Here is a 9,981-nt window from a genome sequence, read left to right as displayed (position 1 = left end):
TTATTTTTATCTTATTCATTTCGTTTTGACTTTATCTTTTGCGTCCTTCCTTCCCCTTGCTTTGTTTTCTGCCTGTGGTTGAAGGCGCAATAATTGTCATTATTGTTCTCCTTTGTCTCTGAAGGTTTTGCAGACAATTTCAAAATCATTTTAAGCTCAAAATTAACAAACACTTACGCTCACATCCAAAGTCACACACACACACACACACACACACACACACACACACACACACACACACACACACACACACATTCATTCATTTACTTATGCACTTTCCTTAGGCCTACAGTTACAGTTGCTCATATTTACACTCACATTCACACTTCAATTCATAATCTCTTTCGATCTAACGTAGCACAAACATCTATACATACAAGAGGTTCCGACAACAATGGTGAAAGCGTAACATTAGGACTATTGATCGGTGCCACACTTATCGATTGCATAATGGAAGAAGAGAAGGGGAAGGGGAAGGGGAAGGGGAAGGGGAAGGGAGAGAAGGAAAAACGGAAAAAAGAAAGAGAGGACAAACAGCAGGAGAGAGACGAGAAGGGAAATGGGAATGAGAAAAAACAAGGGAGAAGTAAAAATGAGATGGATAACGTGGGCGACATTATACTTTACAAAAGAATCTTCGAAACGTTGCTTCCGTGGCTTATCGAACGAGGCAGCCATTCATTCATTTGTACCGAACGATTCGTACCCTGTCTTCTTACTCTCTAGGTTCTTAGATCTGAAGTGACTGATAACGCGGCGATAACATGGCTCGCGCCGCCCACAGGTATTGAACATAGCACTGTTTTAAGAGGATATTGCAAATGCAGTATATGTCTGGCAGACTCACTTCGTTCAGAAGGGCGGCTTGGTAGGCGGTTTGCAATGTTTAATTATTTCGTGTTGTCGGTCCCTCTCCGTGACCTGGTATGCTTGCGGAACTCCGACTAAGTTAAACCTCGTGTTGAGAAAGTTATTTTTAGACAGGAAAAAAACTGGACATAATTTTTCCCTGTCTACAAATAGATGATCAAAGGAGTTCGAATTGCAAGAAAGAGAAGGAATGTGGCTAATTTTATAACGATTGGCTGGGACAATGTTTTCGAAATGTCACTGGACATGAATCTTGAATAAAGTTATGCTGGGAGGAGGGGCCGGAAGAGAAAGACGGAAGATGACAGATGAAAGATGATGATGATAATGATGATGATGATGATGTGAAGAATAAGAAGGATAAGGGGAGAGTGATTGCAGAGGATAGAATAATAGGAAGGGAGAGGGAAGAGGAGGAGGTAGTGTTAATGGTGACGGTGATGTATAAAACTTAGGAGGTGGAACAGGAGTAAGAAGTGGAAGTTTTATTGCAGGAGCCATTCCATATTTAGCATGGAGGCCTAACTAAGTTGCAGTTCGTGGCTAAATCGGACTGATGTTAAGTTATATAACAACTAGTCACGAGTTCTGTGGTAACAGGTCATGGCATCCAAGTTGTCTGGTATCGTCTTGGCCCAATTAACACGTCTAGCCTAAGTGTGCGGTCTTGCCTCAGAATCTTAACAGCCCTCAAAGTTGGTGCGGTAGCAAACATACATTGTATTGTAAAGTTCCTTCTTTGCTTATCTGTGAAACTTTTAAGCTTCAAAGTTTGCATAAGGTCTTAAGGGGAAAGGCGTTGTGAAGTTGAGAGAGAGAGAGTGAGTGAGTGAGTGAGTGAGAGAGTTAGAGGTAGAAGATATAAAATAAGAGTAACGCAAAGAAAATAAAATAGGAAAAAGAGAGATGGAGAAAGCAAGAGAGGGAAGGGAGACTGGCTGACTGACTTACTACCTAAGGGACTTCGTTGGCAGAATGCACCATGAGGGAGAAAGTGGGGGGGTGTACTCAAAGGAATGGCGGTGGAAACGTCGAGCAGTCATGAATGTAAGCGATGGGCGGGGGGGAGGGGATGGGTAGATACCAAGAGGCAGATCCATCTCGTAATTTAGGCCATTGATTACCCATTGTAATGGGTTCCTTGCGGAACTCTCCCGTCGTGAATTATTTGTCGTCTCGTCAAATCTCCGGCTTGTGTGACGTCATGAGAGTTTATATTTCCCCTTTCCTTTTTTTAATTTGCTTTGCTTTTTTATCCTCGATTCGTAAAATACCAGATATAATGATACCCTTTAATGTTATATCAGGCAAGTAAATGTTAATACAAGATTGCATTTTTCTTAATGTGAGACGATTGGGCTGATAAATCTTGTACTAAACATATTACATATTACTCATTGGAGCATACATGATAAGTCGACACCTTACTACTAGCACAGCTTATCACCAGTAAACATAACTTCCCAAGAGTGTCTTATCTGTTAACACAGCACTCACCTTACATATTTCACGCCATTATGGCTCACCTTATCACCTGACAGGGCTCAGGTTACCATGTTATAGGTCAGGTGTTTGCTGAGGTGTCATGAAAGGGGATGGAGTCTTCTTCGCGTGTACTTCGTTAATGGTCAGAGGTCAAGGGGGGAGGGGGTGGGGGTGGGGGTTCTCAGGGGATTGATGAAGCGATGCTTACTTCATTTTACTTACGTTATTACTTATATACTTTGCTTTACTTATTTGATAAACTTTTTACTTATCTTTTACCGTCTTAATTATTTACTTCCTTACTCTTAGTCATCGTGAGTTAGTAGGTACAAGATGTTGATTATAAAATGCAAAACTTTGAAGCTATTTTTTTTATACGTAGTCTTTTGATACAAATCGAAAAAGGAAAATATCGATGCTAGGTGAAGAGGCTACATATGTATTCCCATTTTGTCTCCTATCGTCCTTTGAGCGCGTATGGGAAGAGTGATTGTATCAAAGCAGCCAGGAGTCTCCTTCCGCCCTCGCGTGTGAGAGGGAGAAGGAGTGGAAAAAGAAGGATAGTTTCCCTCCCCTCTCTCGTCGTCCATCCCCCGGAAATCCTGCTCGCAAGGCCAGAAATAATATCTACACTACGATCCTGTAGTGTTGATACTGCCGGGGGGAGGCTATGTTATAATCAATACGACCGCCACACTGCACCGTGCCACCTCCTCGGCTCATGGGAGTGAAGGCATCTTGCTGCCACTGATATGGGCCGCTGCGTGGTGCCACCCAGGATGCCGTTTTTAAAGTGATGTCCAGGGTGCCATGTTGCCTCTTGGGTCCCGTCCGCGATGGCGCTGCTTGTTGCCGTTGAAGAAGCCTCTTGAATCGGGTTAGCGGGGGCGGGCTTTGATATTACAACACTCAGAAGTGCCATTCGATACGCTAGGACAGTGCCCGAGAGTGTCCATTGGTATGATATGACAACGCCCCCGAGTGCCCATATGGTGCGCTATTGACAGCGTCCAAGAGTGCCATCCAGAGTGACACTCATAAACTCTTTGAAGTTTTAATACATATCACATGGCCGATATAACGATACAAGACGCTATTCACAGTTTAAGCATATTACCAGTCAATGAAGTATGTGTCTATGACACCATATCTAGATTCATTTTATGACCTCATATACACGAGGCTAATCCCATCCAAGACAGATAAATAAAACCCCAAATCGAGCCTGCATGCCCTCCCTTGCATGTCACACCGCGGAAGCAGTCCTAACGGCTTAACAACGTCTAGTAATTAGGCCTAAATGCCACAGTAACCGATACAATACATGCAACACTCCCGCAGTAGGGCAATAAATTGGCGGATGTAGAGAGAATAGATTAGCTGCCGGCAGTTTTTTCCCTGCTGCTTGTTGCTCACGTTTGAAGATTAGGAGCAAGGTTGGGGGGCGTTGCCGGCGATAGGAGGGGGAGAGGGGAGAGGGAGAGGGGGGAGGTGGGAGGTGGGGAATGAGGAAGAGGAAGGAAGAGCAGACTGGCTGATTTAATGAAAATAAGAGGAGACTGGAAAATAAAAAGTAAGGAGAGCAAGCTTGAATAGAGAGGAGGGAAGGGGGAGAACGGGTTGGGAAAGAGGAGAGATTGGAAGAGAGAATGGGAGATACGTTGAGGAAAGGGAATAGAAAAGAAAACGGGAAATACAAAAAGAAATGGATGATTTTAAGGAAAGCAAAGAAAATATTTTTTTTCTTCTTCTTTTTGGCAATTCATGTAAGAGCTCAGAAAAAGAGCCCAAAGAGAGAAGAGGAGAAAGGAAAGGAAGGAGGCAGAATAGAATGAAGGAAGAAGAGAAAGAAGGAAAGAGGAGGAGTAAGTGCAGGGCAATATGTAGTGAGTTAGTGTCCAGCATGATCTCAAGTGTTCCCGCCGTAGTGAAAGGCTGGGCTCTCTTGGTCCAGTATTGATCTCGCTAAGTAGGGGTCTCTTGTGTTTGTGCGGAAGGTATTGACTCGCCGCCACGCTATGCCGCGCCACGCCAGGCTACGTCATGCCACGCCAAAATGAAGTCAAGCCAGGTCACGTCAAAGCCACTTTATCCCCTGCCAGCCTGGGTCTTGGATAAAGAATCCTGCGCTGTGTGTAAAGCGGACCTGAAGTCTTGCCAAGCCTTCTTTCGGGCTCCAGCGAAACCCACTAACTCTGTCTAACCACATCGAACCTTAGGACTGAGTCGGCCAGACTGAATCAAGCCAAAGCAAGCCAGGCAAACCCAACCTAGCAGTCCAAGCCAAGCCAAATCAAGCAAAGCGAGCCAACCAAACTAAACTTTTCAAACCAAAGCCTCACTAAGGAAGTCTTGGTAAATCCAGCCCAGCCAAATCATGCTAAGCCGTCGGTGTTAATGACCATCGCCGCAGTGGAGGCGTCTGAGATGGGGGAGGGGGAGGGGGGTGGCATGGGGTGGTGGGGGGGGGGAAGTGTCTGAAGAGAGTATGGATTCCAAAATCTTAAAGTTCAGGAATGTGCTTTACGGGGAGGAGTGGGAGTGGGAGGGGGAGGGGAAGAGGTTTGAGGGGGGAGTGGGGGGAGAGGATGAGAGGCGGGCTTTAATTAGCGAGCCGCGTTCTTTGTGCGAGCCGAGATGTTACGTTCTCATTCTTATACGTATTCTTATTCTTGGTCATCTCATTATCATTCTTATTCCGGGTCGTTCCCTTGCGCCGGGAATTCCTCCCTATTCTGGCGTCGTGTTCTCATTCTCGGTCGTTTTCCCTCGTCCTAATATTGGTGTCGTTCATTACTTCTTTCCTCGCATCTGCCTAGTGGAGCGTTTCGATTCACTTCTTCTCTATTTCTCCTTCTTAATCTTTATACGTTTTAATTATTTTCCTATTAATCATCACCTAAGTTTATTTTCCTAGTAATTCTTAAACTCTTTAACTTTATCTTATTCAACAGGATTACCACTTTATATTAAACTTCCATTTAATCTTATTCCTCTTCTCCCATCTTCATCTTATCACTCACTATCATTCCTATTCTTTTCCCTCCTCTCCCTAATCTCCTCTACCTTCCTCTTCTTTCCCTTCTTCTTCTTAAACCTCTTCCACTCCTTTTTTTTCTCACTCTCATAACTCAAATCCCACTTTCATATACCTCTTTCTTAATCTTCATATATATACGTCCTAACCATTCTATTTTATATCTCATTAAACCTCCTGCTTCTCCATCTACACCTACCATCTTCCCTCTCCACATCCCTCCCTCACTCTTATCTTTCCTTTTTATCTCTACCATCTTTTTTTCACTTAATTTCTCTCTACCCCTTTTTCTTTTTTTTTGTTTTTTTTTTTTTTTTTTATTTTGTTTTTTTTTCTTTTTTTTTTGCCCCTTTTCACATTGCAGTTTTTCTCTATCTTTTCAATTCATCTTCATATTGTTTTTTTTATTTATCTTGTTTCTCTTTAATTCTCTATCTCTTTAACATTCTACCCATTTTTTGGGGGGGGGGGTGGGGGAAGGAAGTAGATGGTAGCTCGGATGGTGTGGGAGGATGTAGTATTGAAGCGGATTGGTGAGAGTGAGAGGGAGAGAAGCATAAGGGTTGTGGAGGAGAGATGGAGATGGAGAGCGACTAGGGTGGGGGAGGGAGAGGGAGAGGGAGAGAAGAATAGGGTGGGGTAGTTGAGATATGGAAGATGGAGAGCCGAATAGGGTTGGGGAGGGAGATGGAGCTGGGAGAGAAGAAAAGGGTTGGGTGGTTGAGGGCGAGGGCGATGAAGATGTGGATTGGATAGACAGGAGAGAGGAGAAAGATTAGGTTGGGTGAGGGAGGGTTGGGGAAAAAAAAGGGGGAGGGGGAAAAAAAAAAAGGGGGTAAATGTGGGGGGTTAGTGAATGGGAAAGGGATGAGAGAGAGAGAGATGGGGTGCGGAAGGGAAAAGGAGGAAGATGGGGTGCGAAAGAGAAAGAGAGGAAGGTGGGGTGGGGAAGTGGAAGAGAGAGATAGGGGGAGAAAGAGGAAGAGAGAGAGAGAGGAATGGTGAACGAGAGGAATGGTGAGAGAGAGATGAGAGAGATGAGAGAGAGAGAGATGAGAGATAGATGAGAGAGAGAGATGAGAGAGAGAGATGAGAGATAGATGAGAGAGAGAGAGATGAAAGATATATGAGAGAGAGAGAGATGAGAGATAGATGAGAGAGAGAGAGAGAGAGAGAGAGAGAGAGAGAGGGAGATGACAGAGCTGAGACGGCGAGGAAGAGGGAGCGAGAGAGAGAGGGAGATGAGAGAGAGAGAGAGAGAGAGAGAGAGAGAGATGAGAGATGAGAGAGAGAGAGAGAGGAGAGAGAGAGACGAGAGTAGAGAGAGATAGAGCGAGAGAGATGAGAGAGAGATGAGAGTGGGGACGAGAGAGCGAGAGAGGATGAGAGAGCGAGAGAGAGAGATGAGAGAGAGGAGAGAGAGAAGAGAGTGAGATGAGAGGAGAGAGAGAGGCTCGCGGAGTGAGTAAGAGGAGAGAGGAGAGAGAGAGAGAGAGATGAAAGAGAGAGAGAGAGATGAGAGAGAGAGAGAGAGAGAGAGATGAGAGAAACAGAGAGATAAGACAGAGACAGAGGCAGAGGGAGAGGCAGAGGCAGAGGCAGAGGCAGAGACAGAGACAGAGACAGAGACAGAGACAGAGACAGAGACAGAGACAGAGACAGAGACAGAGACAGAGACAGAGACAGAGACAGAGACAGAGACCAGAGACAGAGACAGAGACAGAGACAGAGAAAAGAGACAGAGACAGAGACAGAGACAGAGACAGAGACAGAGACAGGGAAAGAGAGAGAGAGAGAGAGAGAGAGAGAGAGAGAGAGAGATGAGAGAGAGGAGAGAGAGAGAGTGAGAAGAGAAAGTTATTTGTTCAGAGTGTCTGCCCTTGTCGCGAGGGCTAAGAATATACCGTGTGGTTGGTCAGTTACTCGCGGAGAAAGATGGAGGGGGGGGGGGGGGGGTTGAGGTGATCAAATATCTCTAGGGAATCACCCTCCCTCTTTCATTTAAGAGGGAGGGTGATCTTACAGCGAGAGGTTGGGGGTAGGTAAGGAGGTGGGGGAGAGGAAGGAGGGGTGAGGGGGAATGTAGTGATTACTGATTACTTAGTGCGACGTGCTGAGTTAGTGAAAATGTGTTGGTGTGATCGAGAGAAGGAAGAGAGGCGTTGCATGCACGTTGATGAGGATGGATGAATTTGGAGAGAGAGAGAGAGAGAGAGAGAGAGAGAGAGAGAGAGAGAGAGAGAGAGAGAGAGAGAGAGAGAGTGAGTGAGTGGGATGGATAGATGAATTACAAATGGGTGGATGAATGGATGGATGATTAGATAGGTGGAAGGGGGGAAAGAGGAGAAAGAAATGAGAGAGAGAGAGAGAGAGAGAGAGAGAGAGAGAGAGAGAGAGAGAGAGAGAGAGAAACCGGGAGAAACGGAGACGGACAGAAAGGCAAATTAGACAGCCAGACGCAGGCAGATTCCCGCGGCGAGGGTGGAATGAGGGGAGAGTCATAAGAACAGAGGGTTTACTAGCGGTCAAGAAGGAGGTAGGGGATGGGATCTGCTGGAAAGGAAGGGTCGCGTCGAGAAGTTGATAATGATAGTGACGATGATTATTGCGATAAAGGGATCACAATGTGAGTGCTTGGGATAGTAATGATAGTGATAACTTTTATGGCGAGTAGCAAGAGCCCCTGATAGAAAAATTATTAAGAGAAAATTCGTACTCAACAAGTATATACTGCGAGGAAATAAAATTGAAGCCGAGAAAGGGCGAGAGTCGCTGTCACAAGAAATCTGTCCCGAACCCCTCGTCGGACATGGCATCCTGGCATGGTGCCGAGGCGCATCGCTGTTATTTATGGTCGTGTCCATGGCGTGACCTTTGACCTAAGGGTAAATGTCGCTCGCATCACTCCCAGCCCGAGCGACGTCAGCTTATATGACTTTAGAGTGGGAAAAGTCACGCGCCAGGGAATTCCTGGGAGTGTGGCTGGTAGGGTCGTGGTCCGGGGTGTGGGACAGGTGTTGTGGGGTTGGCGTGGTAGATGCGGTTTGTGTTGTGGCGCGGGACGAATCATCACGGCGTAATAGATGTTTGGTTATATAATGAAAGTGTTTGTCGTTGAGCTATTGATGAATGGAGATGGCTGATGCTGATGGAAGTTGAATGGGCTTGCGTTGAACTGATGTTTGATTGGGTTCACGTGTAGTTATATAAAGCTTAGAGGCAATGAGATAACATATGACTGCATCAGGCTCCCAGGACGCTCCGTATTGAGTGCGAACGGAGAGTAGACGCCTGAATAAGAGGAAGCGTATCCTCATCGGGACATGACCCTTCATGACATGACGTAATTATACGTGACACGAATAAGACGCTCTTGCATTATTCGACGGCGCCGACAGAGATCTTCGCTGGGAGCTCGTGAGAGATCCTAAGAAGTGCGGATTCCACTACTTTGTTGTTGAAGCATAAGGACAAAGGGAAATACATGGCTTCAGGCCTCGGGGAAAAGGGGAAGGAGAAGGGGAAAGGAAAGAAGATGCAGGATGAGAATAGATTGGGAGGAGAGGGAGAAGAGAAAGACATACAAGGGGAACAAGGAATAATGAGGAGGGAAAAAAAGAGGTAGAAGAGCAAGAATAATTAAGAGGAGCAGTAGTGTAGCATGGAATGGAATGTAAAGGAAAGAAAAACAAGAGACATGAGTAAAACTGAGGACTGAGGAAAAGTACCAGGGATTTTGTTATTCGCCGTGTGTTCTCTGCAGAATGATGTAGTAGTAAATCGTTCTTACAAACCTCGGGTGCTCTGGTTGAGCCACGCGTATGCAAATTAGCGTCGCGCTATTGGTCAGCCAGCCATAATTTTACCACTGGCAACTGTATGAATTCAAGGAGAGATTCTGGTTCTGTCCTGTTTTACTGTAATGAAAAATATATTTTTTTTACATAGCTGGTTTAGATTTCCGGTGTCACGCTCAGTGAGACGTCCAAGATGACAGTGTATTTACCGAAGGGTGTCAAGGTTATGCATGTGCAATTTATATCTTAAGTATTCTTTATGTTGATTTGTTATACAATTCTAGATGACTTTGTGCTATATAAGACCACGCTGATATCACTGTTTTGTCATTACAGGCGCAGAGCGATGAGGATGACATGGGCACAGATGACGTTGCCGTCAATGTCGACGGCAATGTGGGCTACATGGACGAGTTCTTTAATGAGGTAAGTTTGTGTTTTTTTCTCGTATCTGAGGTTTCCTTTTTTTCTCTCGCTCTCTCTCTCTCGTTCTGTATCTTTTTTCGGTTGTTTTTCTTTCTCTTTCACGGTTTGTATTTTTATATTTATCTCTGTGTGCCTATCTCTATATCTTGCGCTGTCCCTCTGACTTTCCTTCTTCCTCTTTTTTCTCCCTCTCCCTCTCCCTCTAGCCCTTCCCTGCTCCCACCCTGCATCCCATCCTTTCCTATCCTCACTCCCTCACTCCCTCTCCGCCGCATCCTCTAGGAGTGTTTTCTTTTATAGCCAAACTCCCAAGGACTTTGGTTATTAAGTCCTTTTGGGTAGAATTTACGCATCTACAGATTACTA

At 45.3% G+C, this 9,981-nt stretch overlaps 1 long non-coding RNA gene across 1 annotated transcript in view; it reads left to right on the top strand.

Moving 5' to 3' along the window:
• LOC147469110 (uncharacterized) overlaps window positions 1-9,607 on the top strand; it is a 32,930-nt gene extending 23,323 nt beyond the window's left edge. The window contains exon 2 of the long non-coding RNA XR_015192201.1: window positions 9,526-9,607. This is a non-coding gene — a long non-coding RNA (uncharacterized LOC147469110). The remainder of the gene's footprint in view (window positions 1-9,525) is intronic.
• The last annotated feature ends 374 nt before the right edge of the window (window positions 9,608-9,981 follow it).

The sequence above is a fragment of the Penaeus japonicus genome, unplaced genomic scaffold, assembly GCF_977035675.1.
Source record: "Penaeus japonicus unplaced genomic scaffold, GWHDUDI00000001_assembly GWHDUDI00000024, whole genome shotgun sequence".
In the NCBI taxonomy this organism is placed as follows: domain Eukaryota; kingdom Metazoa; phylum Arthropoda; class Malacostraca; order Decapoda; family Penaeidae; genus Penaeus; species Penaeus japonicus.
The sequence above is the reverse complement of the archived record's forward strand: the minus strand, read 5'-3'. Positions and strand labels throughout refer to the sequence as shown.